A 15,574-nucleotide genomic window follows, 5' to 3' on the forward strand; every position below is an offset into this window, starting at 1 on the left:
AGCTGATGTTGTAATGTGCTCTAAGCCACCTTTTGTATTGTCTTTATGCAACATAATAAACTGTTGCTGGCTTGGAGGGTATTTGTCAGTTTTGAATTTTAGTGTATCTGTGGAGAATTGATTATCTGTACAAGAGAGAAATATTTGTTTACCCAAATCTGACTATTATTAGCAATAAGTTTATTCTCAGCAAATGCAGTTTTGCCCAACGTGGCTTTTTTCAGTTAGTTTTTGACAAATGGCATTTGTGCATTAATTTCTTCAAGCTGTAGCAAAAATAAAACTGCAGGGACTTGTGTTAAAAATCTCTACCATCTGCTGTGCCTAATGACCACGAGGTTCAGAGCTCTGATAGAGCTGTCAACCACTAGGGACTGGGCTGTTATCTTGATGTTGTTCTATGCCTTAATGAGTCTCTCATTTCTGATGAGATAGCAGAGAACACTGCATGCAGAGTTTCCCAAAAATCAGAGCAAGTTTTGTCTGCAAGCTCTGAACCTAACTTGAAGTGTCTCTGCAGGCACTTGTTTTGGAGGAGGTGGGAAGCAGGGAGAGAGGCCTTGTAGGTGGAAAGCAAGCTTAGCTGGGTTACTCTGGCCATCCAGAATTCATATCCTGTTCCTTGAGCCTCATGAGTATCAGTTATGATTGTAGAATGTCTGGGTTTCGGAACTGTCTTGGTACAGAGCATAATGTGGGTCAGAAGTAAATCCAACCCAAAACTGCTCTTTTGTAGCTTGTTGCATTCCACTGTGCAGATGACTTGCTGTAGTAGGTGCTAGTACACTGTAGAAAGGGAGGAAGACTGGGAAGTGCTCACTGCATAATCTTGGATATTCTTCACCAGAAAAGACAGCAAAATGTAAATCTGATCACTAAACTGCCAAGTGTCTTTACTTGTTGCATTTTTGGGACCATACCAGATTCTAAGACTTAGAGGTAACTACAGCAGGGAAGACAGTAACTGCAGGTTATTCACTGGTCATTTTTATGATAATTTGTTCACTTAATTTTTTTGTCATGTGGGCAGTTGAGCAGAGGAATTAGTTTTGGCAGAGATGATTGGCAGGAGTATTTTGCCGAGTTTTAATCCTGCACTGCTGTCACTGCCCTTAAGCAGTGAATGGTTTTGTCTTTTTGTCTTTGTGCTTCTGAGTAACCATACTGTGTTATATGAAGTTATTTTGAAACAATTGGACTGTTGTGAAATAAGAGATTGTTTCTGAAACAATGTAATTAAATATACAGAGATACCACGTTGGGACAGCTAAACAGGAAATACTTCCTAAATTTCTATGGTATCAAGTCTTTAAAATTGTCAGGTTCTTCAGGAAAACATACAATAGTTCTAATTTCTGGTTTTCTCTTTGAAAGAAAGTCTAAATGAAAAACTATTGAAAGATTGACAAGAGATATTTGAGAAATCAAAGCAGCATTTTACAGGCAACTGGGTGGTATTGAGGAGCATGTCAGATGACATCAATTCTTGTGTCTCATACTGCTAAGAACAGGCTGGTTTTTTACTGGGTACCTTATGTCATTGGATAGTTAACACCAGACCTGGCTGTCTGCTTTTGAATTCAGGGCAGAAAAGCCTTATACTGAATCTTGTGTGAGCTTTAGTTGTTTGATTATGGAAATTTGAAGGGGTTTTTAGCCAGAACAACTGTGTAGTGTGTATAACAGTGTTGTGGAACAGTTTAGGTTTTTGTGGGGTATCTGGCCCCATATAGCTAGATATATAAAATGTTTACAGCCTTTAGTTGCTTATGTTGTCCATGGTGGTTGTCTTTTACTAAGTATAAGAGAAAGAAAGAAGAGACTTTTTTCTCTTGGCCGTTGTCTAACTGATAGTCCATGGTTTAGTTCTTCATAATAATTATAATCCTATTAGTAGGCAAGGGATGATACAAAGTAATTCTATGCAGTGTTAGGGTTCATACTTAACAAAATCACAAGATAATGGGAAATCTTTAGAAAGAAGCTAATGAGCATGTGAGAAACTTGGAACTAGTTTTATTCCCTGCCAAGGTCTTTTTGCTCAGAGCATTAATGCATTAATTTTTAAAAAGAATGACATCAAAGTCTGCTGATGAAAGGAGTTAAGGGGAAAGCTGTAGAGAATGACTCAAATTCATGCTGGTGTGGGCCTTGCTCGAGTGCTGGCAAAAAGCAAAGCACGTGTAGCCACTTGCCATTCTAGCACCAGCACCAAGGAAAGGTCAGCTGATCTTCAGGAGGTACCCGGCAGCGATGTATCTGTGCCGAAAGCAGGTGGGGAGGTGACCCAAACGGAATCATCGCAACAGCAGAGGGCGTTTTTGCAGCCAGCTGCCTCAGCTTAAGGCTCCCGTTTAAAAGCAAATAGAAAATGCTTGTAAGAATTGCTGTGCATGTGTAGAGACTGCACAGTGTGTATATAATACGTACTATACTAATACATGCATTTGGATTTAACAGTGACTGCTGTTAGCTTATAGTATACTGTATAGTCACGCATATTAAAAATTGCATATAAAAAAGGAAGAGCTGGGCAGTAATGATCTAGCAAAGATGTTTATATTCCTAATTTTTTAAAATTAAGAATGCTCAGTCCATAAATCCAAGGTGAGCATCAGCAAGAAAGTTTTTTGAGCAAATTTGTTGAAGAAGTTTGTCCCCATGCCGCATGTTACTCTGGAACCTTAACAAATGTAGCTTCCCTACCCACCTGTAGGAAAGAAACTTACAGTAAGTCATTAAGCAAGCATCTGGCACCAAGGAGACTGAAATTCTCACACAAGCTGCTGGTGCCACATTGCAGTGCCTGTTCCTGACAGGGCAGCATGGTGTTCACTGTGCGTTAGAGGCCCACCTGTGCCCTGCAGTTGTGGAATCCGTGGCTGACACTGCTTTAGACCGCAGGGTTTGAAATCCCCTTGCCCGAATGAGAGAGAAGTCTGTGCAGTTTCATGTGAGTGAAGGTATCTACTTGCTGGTCTCTTTTCTTTTATGTTGCTTTTTAGGATCTTAAGTTTCTGGATACAGCTACAAGCATGGGGGTTTTGTGGATCTGTGCTGACTTGTGCTAGTATTCTGTGCTGATTCCTTACTCATTTGGAACATACTTTTGTTGCTGTGTTTTACTTTAATTGATAGAGGTAGAGAATTTCAGTTTTTATTGATAACTTATAGCCTGGAGTTTTTGGAATATTATGTATTTATCTTTCTCCTCAAGACTGCATGTTTTGTCCTGATTCCTGCTCAGGGCTGTTAAGAGCTGATGCAAGGCTTGAGCAGCCAGTTCAGTGTGAACTTCTACACTGAAGGTACATTGACACTTGCTAGCAGAATACTGAAAGAACATGTTTTTCACAGGTCATAGCTTGTACATTCTTTTAAAAGTGGAGGAGGGCTTGATGTTGGCTTCTACCTGCAGATCCCAGCCGTACCTGTTTTCTTGTTGTCAAATAGGGTATGACTTAAGCTCAGAAAGTTGAGGAAGCTGAACAGTGACCAAACTGAGAATTGATGGCATTAGCTAAAAGGCTTAATTGTTTCTGCTTGTAACAAGATCATGGAATATAATTATGTATGTATGTTATAGTTTTTAAATTGAGACTTTATCAACTAGTTATTGTTTTGGCCTGATTTTTTACATGAGAATCCTTTGATGGGATTGTGCATCATTGTAACTGCCATATTGTCCTTTACCAGCTTTAGAGCTGAACAGACATTATAGTAAACCCAGCTGTTTCACCTTTGTCTTGATCTTTTGTTTCTTGGTACATTAGCTTTGTTTAAGAAAAGTTGACTGTTCCATAAAAGCAAAAATCCTGCTGATTTTTAAATCGTTTGAGGGCAAGGAGCAACTAAATGCAGCCTCCAATGGCACCAGGGTTCAACTGATGTAGGTTATTACAATACGTGTACTTTCTGTGTAGGCTCAAGCTCTTAATTTGGGACATGATAGATAATAGAGAAGACCACAGAGCAGTCCTCAATAATAGTTTGTAAGATAGATGACTGGTTTAAAGGAGGCACTCATATTTTACAGCTGAGTTTTACTTATCAGAATGAAATAATGTTTTAGCCATTTAGAAATGGATATATATTTCCAGCCTGACCTTTATTTTAGTAACTGTAGTATATCAGAAGGAAAAAACATCAAGGTCATACTCGAAATTCCTGGTGTTCCTTCATTGTGAGTAACCCTGATCATTTTTTAGGCAAAATCAGCGGTTACTTAGGTGGCAGTAGTGGTGCTTAGCATATTGGAAACACCCTATGCTGCAGGTGCAATCTTTAAAGGTAGTCTGTAGAGTAAAATGGATAGTGCTGTATCTGTTTCACTAACAAGCAAGCAAAGACCAATTTCAAACAAGTTTTGACAATCCTTGATGTGAATCCTGGAGAGCCACCATCAGATACTTTATTTCACAGGAAAAACAGTTTTTCATGTCACTCACCCAGGGAATATACAGGTCACATTGCCAGGCAATAAGAAAAGAATTGAAACAAAGCCTGTCATCAGAATCTTTGTAAAGAGATTCTAATTGTATCAATAATGCTTTTGAAAACATGAGTTACTTATTGATTTTTGAAAGCCTATGAACATACAGCTAGCTTTGATTTCTCTAACACTTTGTTATTGACTCTCAGCTGCAGAAGACTGGAGCAGTTTTGAAGGGTGATGCATACAGAGGAATGCACTGATTCCCAGAAAGAGAGCAAAGAGAGAAGTGGAAACAGTGACTGTGATTCCCAATGCTTTGAAAAGGAACCACTGTATTTTCAGAATTTTAAGTACAGGGCTTGTGGGGGGAAAAAGAAGTATTTCTCCACGAAAATAGTCCAAAGGTTGATTTGTTGATCAACGTGCTTTACAAGTACTGTGGCCAAGTCTGCCAGCGTTCCTCTGTACTATGTAGAGATTGACCTGTCAATGAAAAAGATGGGAGAGACAGAAACATTTAATTTGCCCCAAGTCCACCAGTTAATGGCAGAGCAGGAATGGGGTTAGTATCTAATGTCAAATCTCTCTATCTTGATAGTGTAGACACAAGGAATTTTGGTTATGTGATGCCTCTGATTTTTAGAATTTTTACCTCATGAGAAGCTGATGCACCTATTTCTGAAGGGATTTTAGGAAAACCAATTTTGGCACAAGTCCTATTTGGGCAGAGGAGTGACATCATTTAGGCTTTAAGTGGCAGTTCAAGGACATGAACAGATCTCCTGGAAGCAACTGCAGTAGAGTGCTGCCACCTAATTGCTGAACACTTAGGATACCTATTAAATATTCTCTCTCCTTTGAACTGCAAAGTAAGTTAGGGTATTTCTTGGAAATACAAGGATAATAAATATTCACATACTTAATCTCTGTGGAGGTCTCCAGCTAATCTTTTCCTCTAACCATTTTGCAATATGCTATACATTTAGGTTTTCAGAGTGTGATGGGGAAGTGCTCTTACTCTGTACTTAGAATCTCAGTGTAGAAAAAGTGTATTTCTGTTCTGGCTGTTTTCTCTAACGCATCTTTGCTGAGACTCTTTCTCTGCTGCTGTCTTTACTGTCTAGCCTGACCACAGTAATTTTGTCATTAGGAAGAGCTGTTGTAGATGAAATACTACTGATTCACATATTCTGAGGTACGTTCACAAATGTTGCCACAAGATTATAGTTTTTTCTAGTAGAAGGAGTGGTGTTAGTTCTCAAAGCATTGTGCAAGATCTTAGATGCCATTTGAAAAATTCCAGGTTCTGATGGTATTCTTTGTGTTGTAAGTCCTCTAATGATCCAGTTGTCTTCAGAACTGAGAACTTGGTAATTTGAAGACTTGGTGCACAGATGTTCTGTTACTGCTGTGGGTACAGATGATTTTCCTACATGTATTCCTAGTTGCTATAGTTACTGTTAATGCAGAAAATTAGACTGTTCAATAGGAGATGGGCTTTTTGAAAGCACAGAACAGGATTTTCTTCAATTTCCACCGTGCGCAGTCTTCGATATAAACCCTAGTGGAATTTTGTCAGTCCTGGTCTACAACTTGAAATTTTTATTCCAGTTCCATTTAGTACTGTCATACCACCTTTCACACACTACCCAATTTTCCCTTTGTTTCTGTATCATCAGGCTGCTTCTCCTTGTACTTTTTCCCCTGTTTTGAGGAGGTAGGTGGTAATGTTTTATCAGACAAGAATGACTCCCAGCTGTGGATTAGTTTACTTGCTTAAGTACCAACAGGTGCCTCTGCATTCTCTAGAGGGGGGATAAACATTTCCTTTCCTCGGGGATCTTTGTATTTTGTATCAGTGCTGACCCACTATCCAAATTCTCTGCTAGCAAATTCTGCTTTCCTTCCTTTCAGCTATAATAATTCCCTCAGCTTCAAAGTAATGAGCTTTCTGTTGTCTGCCTTTTTTTCTTTTTGTGTATCTTCTTAGACATTGTCATGTTCTTAAATTGTTCTTTGATATTTACCATTAAAAATACCATGATCAAATTTTGGCTCTAGATATTGTTGACTCTGGACTGTTTTACAAACTTGTGAAAAATTAACTCCTGCACTTCAGATTTGTATTTCTTGAGTGTCATGTATTTAAAATGCAAATACTGTAACAACTTCACTCATGCTTTACTTGCGTTTGTTATCCTGAACTACCTTAAGTTTGGATTTTCTAATTAAAACAAGCCAAATTATCCCACAGTTTACCCACTAGAACAAACGAACTACAATATTTGCATTTCTTTTGTGTTACGATATCCTGCAGCCTCAAAGTATCAGAACCAAAGATAAAAGTTTGAACCAAGTCTCCTAGAAAGACTCCTTAGGATCATTTCCCTCAGTTTTTTCAGAAAGATTTCTACTGAGTGTCAAGTCAGCTGCTGTGATGACATGTGGGGGCTTCTCATTCAGTTGCGTTTAATCCACAACAATTCCTCCCAGATGAGACTCATCAGGAGAGAAATACTGAGAGTGGCAGTCACATCCTGTGCTATTCCAGTTAAGCAGCTGACTCTGTAAGGATCATAAAACCACATATGAGAAAGAAGCTCAAAGGGTGTTTTGGTTTGTAGCAAGGAATCAGGTGTATCTGTAGTTGTGTAACTGCAGCACAGTAAGGAACCAAGGAGCAGGGACTCCTTCAGCAGCTGCCTCCAGAGTCTGGTCTGAACAAAGTACATTGCTGTAATGGCTAAAAACTTAGAGAAGAACAAAGTTGATGGAAGAACATTTATTTAGCCACAGCACCAAGAAAACAGTGTTGAACTTAATTTGACTTGCAGTAATAAGGGGCTGAGTGATTATGGATTAATACCGTTCATTGCGATATTGGCTGCAAGGTTAAAATTTAATGAACTAATATACTCATTTAACATTTATTAGTTTTCCATAACACCCTTTTAGAAATTTTATAGCTTTAGATTAGGAGAATATTGCAGTAAGTTTAAATGCAGTTCAACCAAGAATGGGAGTGTTATTTTTAAACAAAGCTTTTGTTCCAAAAATCTTGCCGTTCATTGCCACTCTTCTTGTTATGGAAGTATAATGCTTTTCTGTGATAGCTAATACATGTTCATAAGTGTGAAAAATCCTTCTGTGATTTCATACAACATGAAAAAGCTAAACCAGGGAGCATCCTTGGAGAGAGGCCCTTTGTTTCTTAGATATTAACAATCCTGTGAGTACCTGGAGCTTCCTTTTTAACATGACTAAAAAGGATGAAGATGAGTGGAAAATTGCACTTTCTTACTCCACCTGCAATGCATGCTTTCTGTTCACAGGGAAAGAAAAATAAACAAAAAACACCTCCCTGCCACCACCAGACTGAGAGAAACAAGGGAAGTTCTGATTTTGTCTGGTAGAGAGACATGGGTCTCAGTAATGGTGTTTCCTGAAATGATGCTGGGAGTGCAGGATTTTGGGAGATGATTGGCAGGGAGATGGTCAGATGGCACAGTCTCTGAAATATGGATAAGTTTACTGAAGTCCAGGATATTATCATTTTAAATGTGCATACTGTATTGCTCAGGTTATCAGTAGATGAAAATAAACACTTGATATTGACGGGGTTTATTTTCCGTCTAGTATCATAATTTTATTTCTCCAAGTACTCAAGTGAACTAGAGAAGTGAAATCTTGGAAACTTTAGTCCTTTGCTAAATGGGAGATCAAAGGGAGGCTTCTGTAAAGGTTTGACCTTACTTAGAGGGGAAGAACAACTGGTACCAGACATTAGATTTTTTTTGGTGACATCTCTTATACCAGTTCTAAAAATCTGTGTTTCAGGTTCACTGAGCCTGATTTGCTGTTGTAAATACCTTTACTGTGGTGTTACTAGCCCTTTCTAAAATCCAACTAAGTTAAGTGAAGTTAAAGGTTATGTAAATATAATGGCTGTATAGAATAATAATCCTTTAATTATAAGTGGAGTTGCAGCTGATGCTAACTGGAAGTGTATCTGCATGGAGGTGACTGTTTTTCACCAATCTGTCTTTATTCTGTAACATCTCTTAAGAAATTCCTGGATGAGGAGACCACTTGTCCATATCCTATTTCACAATACTGCTCAAACTGATACTCAGTTCATTGACTAGCCACTAAGAAAGCACATTTTAAATCATTACTGTCACAATATTTCAAATGCCCAGTTTGACTTTAAGAGCTTGAAAACGTGAACTGCTTATGCAAATTCAAACCAGCATAACTGCTGGGTTTGAGTTACACCCTGCAACATTTGAACATCCATAAGCAAAGCCCAAATGAATTATTTTCTGCCTAGCAGCCACTGAATTCTTACATTTGAAGTTAAAAACTAGCATCAGTATTTTCTGAAATACCATTATATGCTCAACTTGTGCAAAAATGTAGGCATTCTCAGGAAAATACTTAAATGGTATCTTGCTGGTGTGAGTCAGCCAACAGTTCTTGCAAATCAAAACTGGTTCTAATGAGTGAGAAAAGTGCCTTTTATATTCTTGAGGATCAATATTTCATTAATGTTCTCTTTCGATGCCTCGAATGAACAGTAATCTCTATTAAGTTTGTAGATGCCAGGATAAGATAACACAATTTAATGTATCATATTTTCTGTCTTTGAGAAACCTTTTCTAATTGTCAAAACAGACTATTAGTATTAATCCAGTTAAATAAAATCTAAATTAATGCAGACAGCTCATCATATGAAGTGATTCATATGCAGAGCACAGTATCTGTGTGTAATTTGGTAAAATACAGAAGTTAATAGCAAGAGTTTTAGGAAAAAGGAATTACATCAAGTGTAATTTAAACTAATTGAGATTGATTCCAAAAAGTTTTGAACAGAGACCTGATTTTTTCACTGTACAGACTTCTCAGCATTATGAAATTATTTCTTAATTTACCTGGTGTGCAGCTAGGTAGGTTACTTTCAGTACTGCCCAAATTAGATCAGTTGTCTCATGCTTTCGGTAATTTGCTAGAATTCCTCCATATTTTTCTTTTCTTGGAGTAGCACTCTCATCCATACGCATTTTAGGACACAAGAAAATGCAGTGTTACTGCTAATCAGATCTTTAATTTTTCTGTAGTAAGACATGGTTTTGACCAGGGGCTATGGGACTGTTCTGTTTTGTGCTAGTCCTGTGTCTTCTGCAGAGTTGTTTAATTTTTAGTTTTAGTAGGCTTAATTCTTTATTCCATCAATGCCGCTAAAATTGTTCTTAATGGAATGTAAAACACATCTGTAGCAATACTTGGGTGTAATACTATGGGTAAGCCAAGCAAATAACAGTAAAGTTGTTGTCTAGTTAGCTTTGTTCATTAATTTTTTTTGGCAGTTGATAGATCAACCACAACAAAAATGATTAATAATCCAATGAAGAGTAACAAGATTTCTGTAAATTGCATTACATATCTGAAAAGCATTCTTAGTCTTTCAGGCTATAAATAGATAATATCCTGGTCATTCCAGAGTCATAAAGTTGCTACTATTTCTTCAGAGTTTTAGAAAAACTTCCATTATTTTCAGTATCTATTTTAATTCAGGAAGAATACATGTTTGTCACAAATGGTGCTAAAACTGTGCAAGTGAAACAATTTCCATTCAGTCCATCATAGGACTTAAATGGGTAAAGTATAACAAGTATGAAAAAGACCTGGGTAAGGGTGTTAAAAGTGACATGTAAACTTTTTTGTGCTGTTTGTTGAATAGTTGAACAATTATGGAAAATTCTAGAGGCTTGTGGGTTTTTTCATTTAACACAGAAAAGAGTAGTTACTGTTGATTGTAGTTGCCAGGCGATTCTGGTCGTCTTGGAAAAGCTGAGGAAGAGTTAAACGTTACAGTTTTGAAAGCTGTAGCCAGAACATGTAGAACTTACTATTAGAGAAGAATGTGTTGAGAAATAACATGTTTGTGTTGGTGCTCTAAGATAAGCCCTCTATGTCTCTTCGGTGGTCCGTGCTTCCTTGGTATAGTGTGGATGTGGTTGTTTTTTGGAGTCTTGCATGGTGCAGGTTTTCATTACCTTTTTTACTCCCTTCAGTTCCTTATCTTTGGTTGGTTTTTATCCCGCTTCAATTAAAAGAAAGCTTTCAAACATGTCAAGGTTTATTTTTCATTTAATCTAATCAGAATTCAAAGATTTTTGTTGATCTATAAGAACTGTTCAGTCACAGACTACTTGAGACATATGGAATTGAACAACTGTTACTGGGCTTGTTCCATGCGAAACAGAATCTAGAAAATCTTATACCAAAACACACAAAGATTTCCAGCTTTTTATCCAAGAGAAACCAGGGATAGTATTCAATTTCAACTTCACATCTCTAGTAACAGTTAATTGCCTACATTAAAGGCAGTAATTGTGAGCTTTGTATTCAGTAGGAAGAAGTAGATTCTTCTGGGGTACATTTTTTCCAGATTATTTTATTCTCTGCTTTTAAAAAATGGTGTTTTAGAAATGTGTGTTTCTCTCTGATGTTAAAAAACATCTGTGTAGTTGAGTTTTCCCCTTGAGAGAGAAGAGTCCTGCTCTGAATAAGCTGCAGCCAGGGCAGCACACAACAAATGGGAGAGGGGAGCCTGTAAGGAAGAGACTGCAGCTACCCTCAGCAAGGCTCTGTTCCAGCCCCTTGACCACTCTATCTACAGGTGGTACTGTTATTAACAGTATTCCTTTAAAACATATTGAACACAGCTCAAGTACAACACAGCCCTCTGAGATGGTCAGGAAGAATTCAATCATTGGACAAATTAGGTTAGTCTGGTGTAACTTTTAAGTGTACTTAACTTTTAAGACACTGAGGAAAGGAAGCAAACAAGACAGATGGAGGCAGATAAAGGGAAGAGGAAATAATATCATACAAATAATGGAGGTTTGTTGGGAGAGGGCTTTGGAGTGTTGTTCTGGACCGCTACTTTGAGATGGATTATTAAATTACATTTGTATTCTGTGGTTGCTGGCATTTGCTTCACACACCTAAATACCACTGTTTGTTTTGCACGTGTTGTACTTGATGGATCTGATACTTTGTTCACCTTACAAGTGACTGACATTTCAAGCTGCTTGTTTCTTGTAGTAAAGCTGAATTTGAGATTATGGACTAAATAATAAGGTCATGGATCACAACAGTGATGTAGAATCACAAGGCTGTCATGTTAACAAAACCCAAGTACTGTATTTTAATGAATGGTAATCACAGTGAAACAGGGAAGTATATGGTGCATTAGGAGAAGATATGGTTTAAAACAGAAGTGGAAGATTTGAGTTAATTAAATATTGAGAGATTTCTAATGCATTGTATACCAGTTCTTTAGTGGCAGTTGTTAACAAGGTGATCAGTGCTGCAGCGGAAGGATGGTTGGCAGGCTGTGCATTCGGTCAGCAACAAATGAGCTGGAAAAGATCAATTCCAAGCAGCACAGAGCGCTGTAGTTCAAACACAGAGAATTTAATTAATATCAGTGGAATTGGGCCTGGCATGGGTTAGTGCTTCTTAGGCTTTTACTTTAGACACTACTTTGATTTGTATTTTCCTTAGTTTGCTTGTGATACAGCAATAATGTTGTAATTATAAGAAACAAGAAGTAAGGCATGATAGTTCTACAAAAATGTAGAAAAAGATGAAAACAGGATAGAAGCAATGAAGACAAATTTATGGTAGCAGTAAAGATGTGAAGGATGAATGAGCTGAGAGCTCAGTCGGGTCAGAATTGTTTCGTCCAGGATCCTCCAAGCTTTTGTGTAAGAGCACAAGCACTGATCTGATGTTGTACAGTTGTGTTCTTGTGTTTCATAGTTTGGTAAATGCTAGCTTTGCATTTAGCACAACCAAGAACAGTATTAACCCCCCATGACCATTCTTTACTGCCATTTGAAGCAGTCCCAAGATAAACGTGCTTTGGAATGGTGTTTCCTGCAATTTTCAAGACTAATCATAGAGCAACCTGCAGGTTGTCATGGGAAGCTTTGCTGAGACACCTCTGTTTTCTGTGAGCAATTGAGGCCACAATCTCAGTACTTCAGTTGTGCCAACCAACAAGCAGCACAACTAAGACAAATGGGGCTGGTATGGTTTTATGGACAGCGGTGCCTGGGCGGAATGGGGAATTTTTCTTTTAGACAGAATTCCAAAATGTGAAAAAGAAGAGTTGAGAGTAAAAAAAAAAATCTAGTAAACTATCCTGCTAGATCAGTTCTGAAATACCACTATTCTTAAGATACTGAGATAATGCATTTACATAGGCTTTTGAACAACTCCTTAATTTTAATCCTCAACTTTCTTTAATTTAGCTTTGTTTTTGGTTTTTGTTTTCATTGTGAGCCTGGAAATACTGGCTGAGGAGGTGGGAAGATGAGCAGACGTGAAACTGGGCAGGGTTCCAGTAAATGTCATTGGAATTTTGACAAAATCAATGTGTTTCCTCCAGTGTGCTAGGATTCTTTCAAATTGGCATTTGCTTTCGTAAAGCTATTCTGTCAGAAGAGTTGTGACCAACTCTGATATCTGCAGGATAAAGCAAACTTTGCTGCAAGAGGATTTATTCTGCTTACATGTGCAGCCTGAAAGCCTTGAAAGCAAGCTACTGTGGGGAGGACTGAAAATTCGTTTCTGCCTTTTCAATCTTCAGCAAAGAGGATGGCATGCAGTGATTTTTCTGTGGGGAAAGCTGAAAAACTCTACTGTTTTGCATAGCAGAATTATTCCTACTTAAGAATGAGCAGGAAGAGAGAAACAGAGGAAGTGCTCATTTTATGTGCTTCTCACTGCCTGTCTTCTGTGATCTCCATCGTTTCCCAGAGATAAATTTCCATTCTGTGTTCTCTTTGCTGTCTTCTTTCCCCTAACAAAGACCTGAATATGAGAACAGAGAAGTGGGGGATTTCTTGCATAAGAGTATTGTCCTGTTTTTCAGTTTAGATCTACAAGTTCATACTTTGGGCCAGTACAATTGGATAAATAAAAATCTCTATGTCCATAGAGAAAATGTACAGTACAGTAAGTACATTTTTATAGAGACAACCTTACAAAAGTAGTCTGGGCAGGGAAAGGCAGAAATAATGCATGAAAAACAAATGGTATTTCTCAACAAATGGGCTCATTTTATGACAAAAAGCTCTGAACAGTAACCCCCAAGGAAGTCAATTCCCAAATGGCTGTATAATCCTCTGAGACCAGCTCCAGTCCTCCTTTGTCTCTAATTGTATTGACAGCTGGTACTCCCAACTTTCTGGCAATTTATCTCCCCACTGCATATTTATTGAGAGATTACTTGTCATAGTATTGACCATACATTAACAAGGAAGTGGTAGATAATAGTAAAATCCCTATGGTCCTGACAGATGTTTTCTTGGTACAGGAGCTTATGCTGACAGCATATGCACAAACAGTGAAACTTAACATTTTTGAATCAAAATAAAGCATTAGTTAAATGGAAGAATTGAGTCAATTATCTATATTCAGTTCCCGATTCAAAACCAGATTGTCATGGTAATTTTTTTTATGGAGACACATGCAAAATTATACGGAGATAAACATGCAAAGCTAAAATAAATGTAAAGTGAATGCTGAAATGATTATGGTGATTTCAGTTTCTTCATAAGAAAATTATTCAGAAGAGAAATGATGGTAAAATAGGACTTACAGATCCAGTTACATATTTTTTCGTGTATGGAAGTCTTTACCAAAATTTTAAGTGATTTATTTATGGTGTGATCAGAAAGTCCAAATAGATAAATCAACTTAGTAACCTTTATCTTTGATTTTTTTATGTGCATATTAACATGTCATAATTTGGTTGGGCTGTCCATTCAACTTTTGGCAGGTACTAGGAACTAATACCCCTTTACAAAGTCAGTTTGGCAATAGTCCTTTATTTATTGTAACTAAGGTGCTTTTTAAAGTGCTTTGCGTTTTCTTGACTTATGTGTGTCGTTAACGTTGTCTACAGACCTCCAAGTGAATCAAAAGAACTCCTCACAATGACCACAGCATTAGGTCATTGAGGTTTTTTCAGCTCAGTTACCCTGAAGTCCCACAGGGAAAACTTATCCCTCACTTGCTGAACACATTTGAGAATGTTAAGAGCCTTATGAGGCTCTTTCACCTTCATTAAAACTCTGCCTTAATGGTGCTTTCTGTGTCTCAGGTCCTCTGGCTCTCAGTTCCCCTGCTCCAAAGTTCAGCCCGTGTTCCATAAGTAGTTCTGGTTTTACTTGCACAAACTGCAGTGTTTTGGCAAGGTTCTTCTGCCTGCAGACTTGATGCTGAAACTTCAGCAGTTGAGGAGGTAATGAACCTAGTAATGACAGAGCTCATTAGGAGCATTACAGCTAAGTGCTATGAAAAGCCAAGGAATACAGTTTTAGTTAAACACTAGCATAGAATTCAAACCTAGCATCCTGCTTCTGAGGTTTACCAGCGTAGTTCAACAAAGCACAGCAGCAAAATTCCTAACCCATTATGGGGACTAGGATATTGTTTAGATAGAACACAAACCAGGAACAGTAAGGAGTTATTAAGGCAGGTTTTGCAGTAAGGATGTCGTTAGGATGGTCATTCAGATAGAAGTGATTCCCCGTGAGATGGTATCATCCTCTCTGCCCTGTGGGTTTAATTCAATACAAGTATCATAAAAAACGAATCTTTGGCTTTTGCACAGCCCTAGATAAGGACAGGTTCTTCTTTCTAGTGTGGCTTCCTGCTGAGCTTCATCTAATACCACAGAGCATATGTGGCCTCTTGAAGAAATTGCATAAGAATGGAGCAAAAAAAAAAAAAAGGCTGTTGTAAATGAGAGGGTTCCTTTTCTTTCGTTTTTCATGTTCTCGATGGTTTAAGAGAATGAAGTATTACAAAAGAGTTCTAGAAAGTTCATGAAGCAACCAAAGAGCAGAAGTGAGGACAGGGAGGAATTTGCCAAACAAGGGGAGAATTGATTACAGAACACGGCAAGGGTCCATCCTGTGGACGGTTAGACATCACATTACTGCGTTTGGTAACGAAGGTCATTGTCCTGTGCCCATCTACAGTAGCATATATTTGTTTACCTGTAGATTTCATGAGAATAGCAAAATATTCTAGATGCATAAACAGACCTTATCAATA

The sequence above is a fragment of the Corvus cornix genome, chromosome 4 (genome assembly GCF_000738735.6).
Source record: "Corvus cornix cornix isolate S_Up_H32 chromosome 4, ASM73873v5, whole genome shotgun sequence".
NCBI classification, from domain to species: Eukaryota; Metazoa; Chordata; class Aves; order Passeriformes; family Corvidae; genus Corvus; species Corvus cornix.